This window comes from Siphateles boraxobius, unplaced genomic scaffold (assembly GCF_051911475.1).
Source record: "Siphateles boraxobius isolate OS27281-9 unplaced genomic scaffold, OSU_SipBor_1 12, whole genome shotgun sequence".
NCBI lineage: Eukaryota > Metazoa > Chordata > Actinopteri > Cypriniformes > Leuciscidae > Siphateles > Siphateles boraxobius.
This window is the reverse complement of record NW_027508722.1, coordinates 33,452,501-33,472,500: the sequence shown is the minus strand read 5'-3', so window position 1 is coordinate 33,472,500 and position 20,000 is coordinate 33,452,501. Positions and strand designations below refer to the sequence as shown.

General features: G+C 41.2%; 1 protein-coding gene and 1 non-coding gene across 3 annotated transcripts in view; both read right to left on the bottom strand.

The window, feature by feature from the left end:
• kcnh2b (potassium voltage-gated channel, subfamily H (eag-related), member 2b) overlaps window positions 1-20,000 on the bottom strand; it is a 239,100-nt gene that overhangs the window by 54,393 nt on the left and 164,707 nt on the right. The window lies entirely within an intron of this gene.
• On the bottom strand, window positions 5,081-5,183 carry LOC143728789 (U6 spliceosomal RNA). The gene has a single exon (XR_013199898.1). It is a non-coding gene; the product is annotated as a U6 spliceosomal RNA (small nuclear RNA).

Below are 20,000 nucleotides of genomic sequence, written 5' to 3'. Positions count from 1 at the left end.
TAAAACTAGCAGATTTAAAACTAAAGATAAAAATATTGATAAATAAAAGATTCAGGTTCATAAAAGGTAAATTCTGTGATTATAAATTCTCTCTCATGTTGTTGATGACAGCTAAAACTTGAATATTGTGTCATCATGTGACTGAATGAATCAATTATAATCGATCAATGGATCGATTATAAAGTTAAATCTGCTCGTGATCATCTCTTCCCTTCTAGTTCATTTTTATAGCATCTAATAAATATGAATGAACATCAGAAGGAATGTTGTTTCAACCGCGGAAAGACGTCAGTTCAGAAGAGTTCAAATCCACCGCCGTTACTCTACTAACTCTCCTGACTGCTGTGATTGGTCAGATCGCCTGTCAATCAAACTTCCTGCGAAGGCATCAGAGAGTCGAGCTGCCGCTCTCAGGATGAGGAAATGCTAAAGCATCGTCGTTCATCTGACACACTGCAGGCGAGGAACGCCGTGCATCATGGGAAAAGAGCCATCAGAGTCCGGTGATCTGTCGCTCTAATGGATGATCCTGGAAGCCAATCAGATCGCTGTCACTTAAGAGGATGAACGGCTTTCACACACACCTCACAGATCACACACACACACACACACACACACACACACACACACACACACACACACACACACACACACACACACACACACACACACACACACACACACACACCTCACAGATCATTCACACACAGCTCACAGATCACAAACACACTCACACACACACACACACACACACACCTCACAGATCATTCACACACACCTCACAGATCACACACACACACACACCTCACAGATCACACACACACACACACACACACACACCTCACAGATCATTCACACACAGCTCACAGATCACACACACACTCACACACACGCACACACACACACAGATCATTCTCTCTCACACACACACACACACACCTCACAGATCATTCTCTCACACACACACACACAAACACACACACACACACACACACCTCACAGATCACACACACACCTCACAGATCACACACACACCCACACACACACACACACACACACACACACACACCTCACAGATCACTCACACACACCTCACAAATCATTCACACACACACACACACATATACACAAACACCTCACAGATCATTCTCATAAACACACACCTCACAGATCATTCTCACACACACACACACACACACACACACACACACACACACACACACACACACCTCACAGAACATTCTCTCTCTCACACATACACACACACACACACACACACACACACACACACACACCTCACAGGTCATTCTCACACACACACCTCACAGATCATTCACACACACACACACCTCACAGATCATTCTCTCTCACACACACCTCACAGATCATTCTCTCACACACACACACACACACACACACACACACACACACACACACACACACACACACACACACACACACACACACATACACACACACACACAGACAAACACACACACCTCACAGATCACACACACACACACACACCTCACAGATCACACACACACACACACACACACACACCTCACAGATCATTCACACACACCTCACAAATCATTCACACACACACACACACACACACACACACACACATACACAAACACCTCAGATCATTCTCATAAACACACACACACACACCTCACAAATCATTCACACACACACACACACACACACACACACACACACACACACACACACACACACACACACACACACACACACACACACACACACACATACACAAACACCTCACAGATCATTCTCTCTCTCTCTCACACACACACACACACACACACACACACACACACACACCACACAGAACATTCTCTCTCTCTCTCACACACACACACACACACACACCTCACAGATCACACACACACACACACACACACACACACACACACACACACACACACACCTCACAGATCATTCACACACACCTCACAAATCATTCACACACACACACACACACACATACACAAACACCTCAGATCATTCTCATAAACACACACACACACACCTCACAAATCATTCACACACACACACACACACACACACACACACATACACAAACACCTCACAGATCATTCTCTCTCTCTCTCACACACACACACACACACACACACACACACACACACACACACACACCACACAGAACATTCTCTCTCTCTCTCACACACACACACACACACACACCTCACAGATCATTCAAACACACACACACACACATACACAAACACCTCACAGATCATTCTCATAAACACACACACACACACCTCACAAATCATTCACACACACACACACACACACACACACACACACACACACACACACACACACACACACACATATACACAAACACCTCACAGATCATTCTCTCTCTCTCTCACACACACACACACACACACACACCACAGAACATTCTCTCTCTCTCTCACACACACACACACACCTCACAGATCATTCACACACACCTCACAGATCATTCTCTCTCTCTCTCTCACACACACACACACACACACACACACACACCTCACAGATCATTCACACAGCTCACAGATCAAACACACTCACACACACACACACCTCACAGATCATTCACACACACCTCACAGATCACACACACACACCTCACAGATCACACACACACACACACACCTCACAGATCATTCACACACAGCTCACAGATCACACACACACTCACACACACACACACAGATCATTCTCTCTCACACACACACCTCACAGATCATTCACACACAGCTCACAGATCACACACACACTCACACACACACACAGATCATTCTCTCTCACACACACACACACACACCTCACAGATCATTCTCTCACACACACACATACACACACACACATACACACCTCACAGATCACACACACACACACCTCACAGATCACACACACACACACACACCTCACAGATCACACACACACACACATACACAAACACCTCACAGATCATTCTCATAAACACACACACCTCACAGATCATTCTCACACACACACACACACACACACACACACACACACACACACGCACACACAAACACACACACACACACAAACACCTCACAGGTCATTCTCATAAACACACACACACACACCTCACAGATCATTCTCACGCACACACACACACACACCTCACAGATCATTCTCTCTCACACACACACACACACACACACACACACACACACACACACACACACACCTCACAGATCATTCTCTCTCACACACACACACACACACACACACACACCTCACAGATCATTCTCTCTCGCACACACACACACACACACACACACCTCACAGATCATTCTCTCTCACACACACACACACACACACACTCACACACACACACACACACACACACACACACACACACACACACACACACACACACACACACACACCTCACAGATCATTCTCTCTCACACACACACACACACACACACACACACACACACACACACCTCACAGATCATTCTCTCTCACACACACACACACACACACACACACACACACCTCACAGATCATTCTCTCTCGCACACACACACACACACACACACACACCTCACAGATCATTCTCTCTCACACACACACACACACACACACTCACACACACACACACACACACACACACACACACACACACACACACACACACACACACACACACACCTCACAGATCATTCACACAACTGGTAAGAAATGTCTGAATGCCGTTGTATTCGATGCACGAGTCGGCTGAAGTCAGTGTTAAACCGTTGATGTCGGATCTTCGTTTTATTCACCCCATTTTTGATCAAGTGAATAACTCGTTATATACATATATAAAACACAAGCTTTTTGATTATTAAAATTTAATTAAACCATTAAAACGGAATAAAAAAAACAGAATTAAGGAAAAAATATTATCTGATCAGTTTTAATTTACTTTATAAGTTTTGTGATTTCAATACATTAGACATGCTTTATGATTATTAAAATATTATTAAAGCATTAAAACGGAATTTAGAAAATAATAATATAGGGAACTTTTATTTCATTAATATCAGATTACTTTTTATTTCATTTTAAATATTGTGATTTTAATACATTAGACATTCTTTTTAATTACTAAAATTTAATTAAATATATATACACATGATGACTCTGTGTTTGTGTGTGTGTGTTTATTTGTGAGTGTGTGTGTATATATATATATGGTTTACTATGTATTATATATATATATATATGCATTATACATAATAATAACAGGATCATATCCAGTTTCTCATACTTGCTCAACTCTTTCACATGCTTGGTAACTAGTGTGAACGCTTTACAACAAATGACACTCGCTTTGCTATCTTGTCTTTAATGCAGTGACATTCAGATCTTTGAGTCTGAACACAAACAGACTCGGTGCTTTTAAAATGTTGTTTACAGTGTTTCTTTTTCCATCTAAATGTCCTCCTGGTCTCAGAGGGACAGAAGCATCAGACGCTCGCAGCGACGGGACCGAGCGCTCAACGGGCCGCTGTGTAAAACACACCAGAACACCAGAATCCCCCACAATGCACTGCAGCGCTCACTGTTACAACGAATCAGCCTCACTGAGGCCATTTACCACCATCACACACATCTGTGCTCAGAGTCAGAGCCAATCACAACACACACACACACACACTCACACACACACACACACACACACACACACATTTCTGCTTCTATACTGCAGAACAGTCAGATACTGATCTACAGAATAATGTTTCTAGAGTACAGAAAGCTGACACTGTAATACAACATATACTGAGATTACAGGCCTAATGCTTGGACTAATGTATTGCTAAAACTATATTTATATTTACATGACGCTTTTATCCAAAGCGACTTACAATTGCTATATGTCAGAGGTCGCACGCCTCTGGAGCATCTAGGGGTTAAGTGTCTTGCTCAGGGACACATTGGTGTCTCACAGTGGATTCGAACCCGGGTCTCTCACACCAAAGGCATGTGTCTTATCCACTGTGCCATCACCACTCCTAATATGGAGCGCTTCACGGATTTGCGGCTCATCCTTTCGCAGGGACCATGCTAATCTTCTCTGTATCCAATTTTAGTATATGTGCTGCCTTAGCAAGCACTTCTGTCACATCAGATGATATTGCTTCCAATTTCTGCTACTAACATGACATTAATAAATCTTGATTAATAATAACAACTGGTGTCAGATATTACAGTGCTGGACATGATATACTGACGAACTGTAATGTAATACAGTCATGTTATATAATTTTATATAAGCGTTTGTTGAAACATGCAGAATATGTCCTTCTGTTTTATGGCCAGATGGAGGCAGAATATCTTTAAAACTGTGTGTGTGTGTTTGTGTGTGCGTGCGTGTGTGTGTGTATGTGTGTGTGTGTGTGTGTGTGTGTGTGTGTGTGTGTGTGTGTGTGTGTGTGTGTGAGAGAGAATGATCTGTGAGGTGTGTGTGTGTTGTGACGAAAATAAGGAACGAACTACACTGCCCAGAATGCAATGTGGTTATCAAGAGGTTACTGCGGAAGGACGTAGCTTAATTAAGCAACAGGTGTGCAGGGTTAAAGCGGGGAAGTTTAAAAAACACAGAGTGACTGTGAACTGGACGTATTCGAGCTGCCTGGAGTTTTAAAAAAGCCTGAGTTAATCTCGTGTCTCTAAGTATTTCGCTGGCTGCACTGTGGAAGAGTGTTGGGATTGTCGTTGTCGCGATTCCTGAAGGACACTCCATCAGCTGTGTTTTGGCTGTGCGTAGCTGAGTAAAGCATTTGTTATGAGTTTCCATTTTAATGCCGCCGAAAAGGACGAACTCGATTGAAGATTGCTGTGTTTAAGTATTTCGCTGGCTGCACTGTGAAAGAGGATCTGGATTGTCATTGTTGCTATTCCTGGAAGATGCTCGTTTTCAGAATTGCCTTGGCTGAGCGAGAGCTGATCGTGGCAGCGCCTGTGAGTTACTACTTTTCGTTGTAGACTGAGACACAAATCCAAGATACTGAGCATCTAACTCCAGGTAAGACTGCTGGAACAGTAAACTATTCACTCGCCCTCAACCCGACCTCAACAAAAAAGACGCTACAAACGGAGAACACACACACATACACGCACTTTCCTCAACTAACGACTGCTAACGTTAACTTCCCGCGGTCATTCATGAACTATGGTTAACGAATTGAACTATTTATTTTGTGATGTGAGTTGAACTAACCACTTTATTATTTTTTATTTTCTGTGGACCTTTACGGGTGAAATTTTGTTAAATGCATTTACCGCAGTGGTTGATGAAATGCTTTGTTGATTGCTCAAGATGATTATGCATTCACTATAATTTTGTGAACATCATGCTCTAAGCTTTGGGAATTATGAGCCTATAAGAATAGTTTTGTTTTGTCTTTGCTTTAGAAAGGGGCTTTTGAAAGAAAAAAAAACCCAAAAGAGCTATACAACAAGGCTCAAATAAAGAATTTACTGTATGTTAATATGGTGTAATATGTAGTTCTGTAACGAGTGATAAATTCATTTCAAGATCACACCGTCACAGTGTGTGTGAGAGAGAATGATCTGTGAGGCGTGTGTGTCTGTGCGTGTGTGTGTGTGCGCGTGTGTGTGTGTGTGTGTGTGTGTGTGTGTGTGTGTGTGATGGGTAGGTTTAGGGGTTGGGTTAGTGTAAGGGGACATAATATACAGTTTGTACAGTAAAAAATCCATTACGACTAGAGAGTGGAGAGTCCCCACAAATACAGTGAACCAGACGTGTGTGTGTGTGTGTGTGTGTTTGAGAGTGTGTGAGTATGTGTGTGTGAGCGTGTGTATGTGAGTGCTTGTGTGTGAGAGTACGTGTTTGAGTGTGTGTGTGTGTGAGCGTGTGTATGTGAGTGCTTGTGTGTGAGAGTACGTGTGTTTGATTGTGTGTGTGTGTGCATGTGTGAGCGTGTGTATGTGAGTGTGTGTGTGTTTGAGAGAGTGTGTGTGTGTATGTGAGTAAGTGTGTCTGTGTGTGAGAGTGTGTGTGTGTGTGTGTGAGTGAGTGAGTGAGTGTGTGTGTGTGTGTGAATATGAGTGTGTGTGTGAATGTGTATGTGAGTGTGTGTGTGTGTGTCAGATTTGTCAAAGTGTCAATCAAAACTCAGAGATCTCAGTATGAACTCAAACATGTCTCCTCAGATGATCTGAGCTGCTCCACATCCATGTTACAGTTCTCTCACTGAGTGTCAATTATTTATTTTTGATACTTTTAAGTCTCAGATCAAAAAGAGACAGATCTGAGCAATAAAGTTTCAGCAAATAAAGCATTTCTGTCACATCAGATGATCCAGATATATCTAATCTGTCCTCATAAAGAGCTGAATTTATCAGTTCACTGCAGAAGAGTTAATAACGGAGGATGACGTGCTGATGCATGATGGGTAAGTGTGTGTCTGCAGGTTACAGTGTGTGCTGCAGTCTCAGAGATCGTTCATATTCTGTTTGTTGTTTGTATTGAGCCAGAGAAATTCAACTAGCGCTCTATCAGACCCAACGCTGACTTCATTATCCCAGACACACTAACCAAAAAACTAAACAACTATGGGTTTACATGGAAAAAATATGCACTACATAAAAAATGCTGGGTTGTTTTAACCCAAATTTGGGTCAAATATGGACAAACCCAAACTTTTGGTTAAAAATGTAATATGAAAATGTAACCCAACGGCTGGGTTTGACCCAAAATTGGGTTAAAATAAAAATTTTAATGTAAACTGAAACAGTTATGTAGGGCACAGCTATTATATTCATATTAGATATTCATACAGTATGTAAGGTGTAGGTCATATACATTTTTACTCATCAAGGTTGCATTAAATTGATCAAAAGTGACCGTAAAAACATTAATAATTTGTATTGTTTCAAATTGCCTGCTATTTTGAGCTTTATATTCACCAAGGAATCCTTAATAATAAAATGTATCACGGTTACAACAAAAATCAAATCATCATATTATAGTGATTTCTGAAGGAAATCATGTGACACTTTAGACTGGAGTAATGATGCTGAAAATTCAGCTTTGATCACAGGAATAAATTACACTTTACTATATATTCACATAGAAAAAGGTTATTTTAAATTGTAATAATATTTCAAATTTTTACTGTATTTTTGATCAAATAACTGCAGCATTAAAACCCCTGAACATTTGTACGGCAGTGTAAATATCATTGTGGATAATCTTTAGTTTTGCAGTGTATCCCTCTCTTTCTCGCTCTCTCTTTTAAAGTTTAAAGATGTTTTAAGTATATTTGTATTTATTATATTGTATTATTATAGGTGAATTTTGCTAATGGATTATTTGATCAGATACAGAAATTTGGTATCGGAAAAAAGTTTTTTTATTGTGTCGTATTGCTTTACATTTTGACAGGATGTAAGGTGGCTCTTAGCCAGGGTCGGTTTACTTGGCGCCATGACCAAGTATTGCGATGTTTGGCTTTAGCATTGGAAGGCAAGCGTAGTATGACCAATAAATTGCCGCCTGTTCTAGCAAAACATTACACGCAGAAGACAATATTCCTCCGCCCAGGCGAGCAACCACCAAGAAAAGGTGCTAACACCAATTCTCGCCCAGGACAACTGGAAGTTGCTAGGGACTGGAAGATGCTGGCTGATCTTGATCAACGGCTTATTTTTCCACCTGAGATTGCCACCACTAACCTACGGCCAGATATTGTTTTGTGGTCTGGATCAGCACGCATTGTTCAACTGATAGAGTTAACAGTGCCATGGGAGGATGCGGTAGATGAGGCATATGAGAGGAAGAAATTGCGGTATGCTCATCTGGCCACTGAAGCAGAACAGCGAGGATGGAGAGTCCAGGTTTATCCAGTGGAAGTGGGTTGTCGTGGTTTTGTGGCACACTCTACAACCCGGTTCCTCAGAGACGTCGGATTCAGTGGCCAAGAGTTGCGTCGTACAGTAAAGAACTTATCTGAAGCAGCAGAAAGGAGCAGCAACTGGCTGTGGTTGAGACGGAAAGATTCTAGCTGGCTGTGTACAGGCCGCCATGCTACGGTTTCGTAGAATTCTTGAAAACTTGAAAGGTCTGTTGGTTTATTTGTATAGGTTGTATAGTATTTACAGTCATTACGTTCCTGTGTATATTGCGTGAATGACGGGTGGTTGGGCAGATATTGTGTTTTGCGGTAGGTGGTATGCCATACGGAACCGTTGCCACTGAAACTGCATATTAACGCACCAGTGGGGCTCGACAGCCTTAGTCAAATGGGTTGGCGCGTATGGTTGCGTTGCGGAGAGATTGTGAGATTGTGGTTAGGTCTCAGCAGCAACTGTTGGTTTATTTGTATAGGTTGTATAGTATTCACAGTCATTACGTTCCTGTATATATTGCGTGAATGAAGGGTGGTTGGGCAGATATTGTGTTTTGCGGTAGGTGGTATGCCAAACGGAACCGTTGCCACTGAAACTGCATATTAACGCACCAGTGGGGCTCGACAGCCTTAGTCAAACGGGTTGGCGCGTATGGTTGGGTTGCGGAGAGATTGTGAGATTGTGGTTAGGTCTCAGCAGCAGGAGGGATGTAGAGGTCAGTACGCTGGGCTGAGTTGAGTGGGGGACGGAGGGGGGTGACTCTGGGACGCCAGAGTCACTGTCGAGCCCTCTTGAGGTGTCGTGGGCTAGTCGACGAAACACTGAGGACGGAAGGTGCCCACTTGAAGACCCTAGAGATGTTCCCTACTCCGCTCAATCCAGAGGGTTGTTATGGGGGGACCGCACTGTGGTTGCAGCCGTTGTGTGTGCTGACGCGCAATACACTGTATTAACACCAGACAGAAAATTCACGTCACCAGATGGAAAGAATGGATGGAGAAGCATAGGTTACTGTAAAGCTACGTCTTAGTTGGTGATTATCTTGGCGAAAGCCGAGTACAAATCAGCATGAAGTTTTAACATCTACTCTCGTGTAATGGAAATCATTCTGTGCTGTTCACTGCATCACTCGCTACGTTTACATGGACAACTTTTGGTTCAATCGGAAGGAAATCAATTCGATTTATGAATCTGAACACTGTGTTTACATGAACGATACATAAAGTGATCGGGGTTGATGTGTGCGTTAATGTCACAAGCTTCAAATCTGAATTGATTTTTTTGACATGCGCACACTGTACGATTATAATGCCGCTGTTCGCGCATAACTATTCTCCTCTTTGTGCCGACGTCACAATTACGCATACCTGCAAACTCAACAGTGGTGAAAAAGGTGACATGTCTCTAGGGCATGTCTCCACAAAATTAACGGAACGCATAGCTGATATAAAAAAACTGGATAACTGGTAATTTCCTACTACTTAATTCTGAAAAAACAGAGATTCTAATTATTGGACAAAAAACTTCCTCATGTAATAACCTAGAATACTGTCCAACACTTGATGGCTGCTCTGTCAAGTCCTCGTCGTCGTGTGTGTGTGTGTGTGTGTGTGTGTGTGTGTGTGTGTGTGTGTGTGTGTGTGTGTGTGTGTGTGTGTGTGTGTGTGTGTGTGTGTGTGTGTGTGTGTGTGTGTGTGTGTGTGTGTGTGTGTGTGTGTGTGTGTGTGTGTGTGTGTGTGTGTGTGTGTGTGTGTGTGTGTTCTTTGATACCAATCTTTCATTTGAAAGTCACGTGTCTAGTATCTGGAAAACTGCATTTTTTTCATCTTAAAAATATATCTAAATTACGATATATGCTCTCAATGAAAAATGCAGAACAGTTGGTTCATGCGTTCATGACATCAAGGCTAGATTATTGTAATGCTCTACTGGGTGGTTGCCCTGCACACTTAATAAACAAACTACAGCTGGTCCAAAAAGCAGCCGTTAGAGTTCTTACCAGAACCAGGAAGTTTGACCATATTAGCCCGGTTCTGTCAACACTGCATTGGCTCCCTATTCAACATGACATCATGACTTTGCGTAAACATACACGCCACTTTCAAGTCAAGTGGCGTGTTATCTATACGCATTTTGAGCTATCTGCGTGTATGTCCACGGCGAAACGAACCGTCATCTTCCGCGTGTATGTGTACGCCGTTAAATGTCCGAGCGAAACGAAGCAAAATGTAAATCTATCTCTGGGGAGCGATATTTTTTTTCCTAGGATGGTAGGGGGAGACTCATAAATGGTATTAACCCCAGTGACGGGTAGGTTTAGGGACGGGGTTGGGGTAGGTCATATATTTATACATACAGTGATGTAACGTTAAGTCAACGGCGTTGATAAACACGCTGAAAAGCGATTATGCGTGTTGATAGCACGCCAAAAATGGAAATACGAATTGGCGTGTCATACATACGCCATTTCATGAGATCATTCTGCCCTATTAAACATCGTATAAATTTAAAATTATTGCTGATTACTTACAAAGCACTAAATGGTTTAGCTCCCCAGTACTTGAGCGAGCTCTTAACGCATTATAGTCCTTCAAGTCTATTGCGATCTCAAAATTATGGCCAGTTGATAATACCTAGAATATAACAAAATCAACTGCTGGCGGTAGATCCTTTTCCTATTTAGCACCAAAGCTTTGGAACAGTCCTCCTAACATTGTCCAGGAAGCAGACACAGTCTGTCAGTTCAAATCTAGACTAAATACACATCTCTTTGGCTTAGCATACACATAACACATTACAGACTTCTATAATTCAATGTTAGGCTGCATAGTTTAGATCAGCCGGAACCGGGAACACTTCCCATAAATCCTGATGTACTTTGTACATCATAAGAAGGATGGCGTCTACGCTAATATTATTCTCTCTGTTTATCCCGAGGTTTACCGCAAACCGCCGGATCCAGGCCGTATCCAGATCTAATGAAGGACCGTCACATGGACACGACGACAACACATCCCTGAAGTGCCAGCCTCATCAACACTGTGAAGGCCTCATGGACACCTACACCTTTGGTGGTGTAAATATATTTATTCTGAAGCAATATTTTCAGATTTTACATACTTAAATCTTCATATTTGTGATATTTACCCCAGAGTGTTATTTATTTTAAAGATAATTTTTATTACCTTATTAAAACCCTCTGAGGTCTAAGGGATTTTTGGGGTCCTTGAGGTGTTCTGACATGCTCTGACATTTGTGCTTTTTTCAGTTGCTTATTAACATGTTAATGGCAAAGGTGTAAATACACTCTATTTAGCACAAACAGGGCTACCATAATATGTGAGCAAGATGTATGTACATGTTTGAATTTTTGAGAGAATAATGTTTATGCATGGTTATTGAAAAAAACTAATACTTAAAGTGTCTGAAATAAGGCCACAAAACACATACTAAATATGTGTCCACAAGACTTTTGACTAATGGGTGTTGTTGCCTAGAATTTTTGCTTCAAAATGATCTGAAAATCATCCTGCCTAATCATTTACACAAAACAATACATTGATTTAAATTTTATAAGACAACTTTTGTTGGGAAAGGCACAGGGGCGGATCTACCAGGGTGGCATGGGGTGGCAAATGCCACCCTTAAAGAAAGCCTTGCCACCCCTGCTGCCACCCCAGTTGGCAGCAACAAATTAAAAGTTGTGGCCAATTTGACAATTTACGAGCGCGAATCTCCAATATCCGACTGCAGTGAATGCAGCACGAGATTACGTCAGAGCGGCAAGAGACTGATTTGATTTGAAAACTCTCACACATCTGCGACTCATCACCCGTGTCTTACCTTACTGTTTTTCCTGTGATAATGCCCCTTATTTATATCATACTTCTATCTCCTATTACGTGAGATGACATTGTATGGACACTTATTCCCAGTGGTTAAATTGGGCCGGGGCTTAATCTCGTTGTCAGTCGACCATGATCGCGCACGCGCATCTAGGTGACACGGATAAATGTGCGCAGCAATATGTAATGAATGTTCCTGGGAGATCCGTAGTTGCGCGGGATGTGGAAAAGCGCGCAAACGTTCCAGAAATGTGCAAAAAGTGTCCTGGGCCTTGTATGACAAGGTAAGGAAAATAAGATTAAATAAAATAAAAATGAAATAACCAAGGGGTTGACCATGTGATGATTTTTCTCAGGAGATGTTTTGATCATTTTACTTCAGACACTGGATTATCAGTAAACTGCCAAGAGAACTGCTAGTCAATGGCTACTCAAAATAAACTAGAAATCTATTCAGTCGGCATTTTTGTATTTGATCTGTGTGAATTACAGACATATAAGACTTGCTAGACCTACTTTTAGCTACCAAGCAACCTTTCCACAAGGATAGATTGATTAAAATGTTTGTCACTTGTGCATACCTGGATGTGAAATGATGCAGAGTAGGCTGTGTGTGTGTGTGTGTGTGTGTGTGTGTGTGTGTGTTGTAGTAGTAAAGAGAGAGAATGGGAGAAGGAAGTGTGTGTGAGGTGGACCTGGTCACCGCAGACCCAAATCTTCTCAGCTGTTGCTACTGTCATATGCTGCACTGTCTCTTCATGTGGCACATTATGTTTGGCACATTGTATGGGTCACTATATCATAACAAGGTAATACAATGTGTAATCAAGTGATGACTGATTAACAGAAATGAAAATGCTAAATGTCCTAATACCTGTTGATACTACAACAATGCAAAGTTGCAGTTTTTCACATATCATCATGTAATACTCAATTTCTCCATTTCTTTGCACAAAACTCTCCAGAAAGTGCCATTTAATGGTTTTTTTTTTAAATGCCGGGGGGGGGGGGGGATAATTATTATTCCTAATATGAACTGTTTCACATGAAACCTCAAGTGCAAGACATTGATTCCATGAGACTGAGTTTGTCTGTATGAGTTTGTAAATGGCAGTCTGTGCCCTTTTGTAGTGTGTACGTACCATTTCTCATCAAACAGTGATAACTGTGATTAAATTCAGTATATACGTCTGCCATATGTTGCCACCCCTCAAAAATTCCTGCCTCCCTCTCGCCACCCCATAAATGTTTTTCTAGATCCGCCCCTGGAAAGGCAATATGCGTGGAGGCGTGTTCACACCTGAGAAGACAAAGGCCGGATAATGTGCCACATACATAATGAGCTGCATATTAATGAGCCTTTCACACAGGTGTGTCACTGGGTCCCAAAGAATGCAAGGACAAAAGAAATTGTATATATATACTTATTATATATATATATATATACATTTTATATATATATATACCAATTGCAAATAGGTTACAATTACAACAACAATTTTAACAATATTTCAAGTGTATTCTTTCTTTGTAAAAAGTATACATTTTATCATACGTATTAAAAAAGGTAAGGATTCATTGGTTTGAATATTGGAACAAACACTAAATATCATCTTAGTTGATAATTCAATATACCTACTTTATTTTTGACAAAACATCCCATACTATAGTATATTTAACATATTAGCAGAAATTGGCGAACAAAAGCGTACCTATTTAATGTGACAGTAGTCTTTTTTTAGTCAAAACTTTATAATCTATCCAAAACTAATCACAAAATCATGTCTAAACATTCATATTTAGTCTGTAACATATCGTGTTTATGATATTATATTAGCATGTTAATTTGCAGTTTGTTGCTTATACAGACATTTTATTTCAACATATTTCAGTCTATTTTTACTCATCTTAGTAGGCTATAGCAATAGGATAGCAATATAGTTTGGATGTGTTCATGTACATGTTTACTAATGTAGGTGCGAGAGTGAATGAACGGCACAGACACGCGCTGTATAACTGTAGTAAACAAAGCACGTGCGCCTGTATCGTTCGTTCATCATTTAGCCTACACACAGACAAGCATATTTAACAGTCTTTTTGCGGTTTACAGTCAGACACTATTCAATATTGCGATTAGAACAAAGCACTTAAGAATAAATGACTTACTACATCAGCTGGATCCGTTGCTCCTCGAAATGAAACTACCAGCACTTCTGGTACATTTTCCAGGGTTATTAGATAGTATTATTCCTCACACCGTAGGGATACGCTGTGTACACAGCTGTAGTAAGATACTGACTAAACACGATGTGTTTTATAATCCAGCTGGTGGGCGTTGGCATGTTTGAATGGCTTGCCTTAGATCATTTGCGTTTGAATACCGCGCGCTCTCCGTGGGCGTGGCACATTCACACGTAATTAGGTATAATGAGCTGGAAAGAAAAAGACTGACATCTCTCTGTTTTCATACAGATTACATAAACTGAGAATATTTGTTTTTTTATATAAATTAATTCATTTAAAAGAAGAGAGTTCAAGCTTCATTATGGAAAAACACTCGTGCCTGTATGACAAGTATTCGCGGAATTACAGTTAATTTTCGGACGCGTTTCAGAATGGACTTCACTGACAGAGAGAAGGCAGAACGCGCATCATGTTTTTTTTTTCTTTATTTGACTAAAAGCACAATACTTTGTTTATATTGTGAGTATACACAAAAAAATACACACTTAACAGGATCGAATGATGTATAACACTAACACATAAGATTAAAACAGAGTATTTTGAGTCTCTTTTGCACTGATAAGAAAAAAACCGAGACTATCGCGCACGCGTGATAGCAGAACTCAGAGGGTTAAATGTATGCATCATCTTTGATGTCAAATTCTTACATTTGATCAATAAATTAAGTTATAATAATAAGACACTATAGGGCTGTTACCCATCAAATTAAATCATTTGCACTGCAAAATTACAACTGCAATAAATAATCTCATGAGATCGATGTTTTAAATAAATGTTTTAATGTAAATAAAAAAATGCAATACTTAAACATGAAACTAAACCGCCAATAGGGGGCGGCAAGTGACCGTCTTAATTAGTGAATCATTGAGTCATTCATACAAAAGATTTGTTCAAAACGCTGAATCATTCAGTAAAAAAACACGCGCTGGTGTTGCTGTCCTTTGGAATTATTTTCGTCAGTGAAATAGAACAAAAACAATTTTGGCAGAAATACACTACCCATTATCAATCGCTGTTTACATTGAATGTAATAAAATCACAATTATTGTCCGATTGGGCAAGTAAAATTATCTTTCACTTGCCCTTTCAAAAAGTCCACTTGTCCCGGACAAGCGTTATGTCGACCCCTGAGTTCATTCATGTTTTTTTGTGGTGCTGTAAAACGGAACATGTGATTGGTTCACAGCGATGTGTGACTGTCACGCATCATTAGAGCGCCAAAAAACATCACAACAGCTCGAAAGACGTCTATGGTCTCACTCCAGCTTAATTAGCACATTCCCAATTATTATTGTGAAGTTTAACATGCTTGCAAATCATCATTAAAATTGCACTGTAATGTCACTTTACATTGTGGTCTTCTGGCCTTGGCGCTGGGCAGGACCGCGCAATGTAACGTTGCCACAAGTCAAGACCATTCATCACATAGTTATAGGCATCTAAAGATTTATATGCCCTCAGTTTGTCTTTACGCTGGGTTTCTCTATCAGGTGTAGAAGGCACTCACCCGAGGTAACGTTAATCCTGTCAGATCGTCCATCCATTGCCTGAGCGTGTACGGGTCGGCTAATCTGGTTCTGGTCATGGACAGTGAGTGACCTTGCACATTAAGATAAAATCTGATTTTCTCCCGTCATTGTTAAAAAAACAAGCTAACAAAACTTGCAAACTAGCGTTAGTGAAGCAGCCAGAGGGATCGTTCTGCCTCCACCTAAGCTCCGCCCACATAAATACGTCATCATGTTTACCAACTGAAAAGGTGTCTATTGGTTCTTTATTTGTTTTAAACAGCAGACTTAATATCTATGCGTCTCTGGTCATGATTTGGAGACAAAGAGCATTTGAACCGTTTATATTTATCACGCTGTACAAATGCCCAAAAGCAGTCGTGTGTGTATGAGAATAAGCACTGGTGACGTCGTCCTGCTCCACTTCACACACGCAGTGAAATGAGGATTTTATAATAACGGTAAACTCATTTATACGACACTTTATTCAACAGGAACAACAGCTCGTTCTGTGCGCCACATGTCATTACGCTATTTCTACGTCACTGCACGTGCGCAGTCCTTTCAGTTTCGGTTTTCAATCCGATCAAGTGTTTACATGTTCTCTCGATCGGATTAGTAAAGGAATAAACCGCCCCTTACAACCCGATCGAGATTCCAGTCGGATCGATTGAGGTGTTTACATGAAGTCTTTTCAGTGTGATTGAGCCGTCAATCCGATTATAAGGGTCCATGTAAACGCAGCTACTGATATGTGTACAGCGCTTTGATAAACACTTGCTGTTTTTAAAAAGTGCTTTATAAATAAACTCAGTCTGTCTCTCTCTCTCTCTTTCAGTCTCTCTCTCTCTCTCTCGGTCTCTCTCTCTCTCTTTCAGTCTCTCTCTCTCTCTCCTCTTTCTCTCAGTCTCTCTCTCTTTCAGTCAAACTGTCTCTCTCTCTCTCTCTCTCTCTCTCACTTTCAGTCAAAGTCTCTCTCTCTCTCTCTCTCTCTCTCTCTCAGTCTCTCTTTCAGTCTCTCTCTCAGTCTCTCTTTCAGTCTCTCTCTCTCTCTCCTCTCTCTCTCTCTCTCTCAGTCTCTCTCTCTTTCAGTAAGTCTCTCTCTCTCTCTCTCTCTCTCTCTCTCCTCTCTCTCTCAGTCTCTCTCTCTTTCAGTCAAAGTGTCTCTCTCTCTCTCCACTCTCTCAGTCTCTCTCTCTCCTCTCTCTCTCTGTCTCTTTCTCACTTTCAGTCAAAGTGTCTCTCTCTCTCTCTTTCAGTCAGTCTCTCTCTCCTCTCTCTTTCAGTCTCTCTCTCTCCTCTCTCTCTCAGTCTCTCTCTCTTTCAGTCAAAGTGTCTCTCTCTCTCACTCTCTCTTTCAGTCTCTCTCTCCTCTCTCTTTCAGTCAAAGTGTCTCTCTCTCTCACTCTCTCTTTCAGTCTCTCTCTCCTCTCTCTTTCAGTCAAAGTGTCTCTCTCTCTCCTCTCTCTCTCCTCTCTCTCTCTCACTTTCAGTCAAAGTGTCTCTCTCTCTCACTCTCTCTTTCAGTCTCTCTCTCCTCTCTCTTTCAGTCAAAGTGTCTCTCTCTCTCCTCTCTCTCTCCTCTCTCTCTCACTTTCAGTCAAAGTGTGTCTCTCTCTCTCTCTCTCCTCTCTCTCTCTCTCTCTCTCTCTCCTCTCTCTCAGTCTCTCACTTTCAGTCAAAGTGTCTCTCGCTCTCTCTCTCTCTCTCTCTCTCTCTCTCCTCTCTCTCTCTTTCAGTCTCTCTCTCCTCTCTCTCTCAGTCTCTCACTTTCAGTCAAAGTCTCTCCCTCTCAGTCTCTCACTTTCAGTCAAAGTCTCTCTCTCTCTCTCTCTCTCTCTCGCTCTCTCTCTCTCTCTCTCTCCTCTCTCTCTCAGTCTCTCTCTCTTTCAGTCAAAGTGTCTCTCTCTCTCTCTCCTCTCATCCTCTCTCTCTCTCTCCTATCTCTCTCTCACTCTCTCTTACTCTCCTCTCAGTCTCTCTCTTACTCTCCTCTCAGTCTCTCTCTCCCTCTCTCTCCCTCTCTCTGTCTCTCTCTCTCAGTCTCTCTCTCAGTCTCTCTCTCTCCTCTCTCTCAATTCAATTCAATTCAATTCAATTGAGCTTTATTGGCATGACTGTGTAAAATAGCACAATATTGCCAAAGCAATAGTAATATATAAACATATATGTAGATACATAAAAGTGAACAATAAAAAAACATTAAAAAAAAAACATTTCAATATTATGCATACATATATTACAATAAATAAAATAACAAAAATATATACAATAAGTAAAAATAAGTACAGAGAGCAGTTTAATGGGAAAGAGGGTTCAGCCCTTCTCCCTCATATGATGGCAGGAAGACACATACTGCGCTGCCAGCTGAATACACTCTTCTTTCTCTCCCAAAATATAAGACAGTTTGTTTATGAGGCTCTCTTGTTGGAATTGAGGTATAATCTGTGCTATTTGTGTAAAATAAGCGTCTCTGATGTTTTTGTATTTGCTGCACTCGGTGAGGAAGTGCAGCTCGTCCTCTACGACTCCATCAGTGCAGTGTGAACACAGTCTGAGCTCTCTCTCTCTCCAGCTCTGCTTGTGTCGGCCCGTCTCCACACACAGACTGTGGTCACTAATGCGATACTTTGTCAGGAGCTTTCTCTGACCATAGTTACTGATATCAGTCAGGTATGGTGCCAATTTATAATCGGACTTTATTTTGTGGAAATGTTGTAATTTATTTAATTGTGTGACCTTTATCTGCCAATCGTGTATGTATTCTTCTTTGGTTATTTTCCCTATTTCTTTTACTTTTGAGTGTCTAAATTGAATTGATGAATTGAGTTGGTGTTTTTCCACTAAATATCGCATGGGGTCACTCTCTGTGTGTCCTGCCCTGTATCTGAGAGCGCAGTGATGGTAACTCTCTGTCTGCGCATCTGATAGATGAAACCAGAACTTTACGGCTCTCTTCTGGATTTCGGATAGGAGAGGGAATCTGCCTAATTCTGCCCGGCAACCCAGACTTGGAGCGTTTCTGTGAGTTCCCAGGATGTTCTTGCAGAACTCAAGGTGGAAAATTTCAGCGGGGGTTTTGTCCCAGGATTCGTAATTTAATTTAAATTTGGGGCCCCAGATTTCACAGCCGTAAAGAAGGATGGGTTTGATGATGCTGTCAAAGATTTTCAGCCACAGTTTAATGGGTGGGTTGAATTTGAACAGGGGTTTTCTTATACTGTAATAAGCCCTACGTGCTTTATCAGTCAGATCTTTTATTGCAGTGTCAAATTTTCCAGAAGCTGAGATTGTCAGACCCAAATAATTATAGCAGGTGACATGATTAAGAATTGTTCCCCCAAGTGTAAATTTGTATTTTTTGTCAGTAAGGCGAGGTTTTTTCTGAAAGATCATGATTTTGGACTTGTCCATGTTGATGGGTAAGGCCCAGTCGCTGCTGTACTGGTCCAGAAGCGAG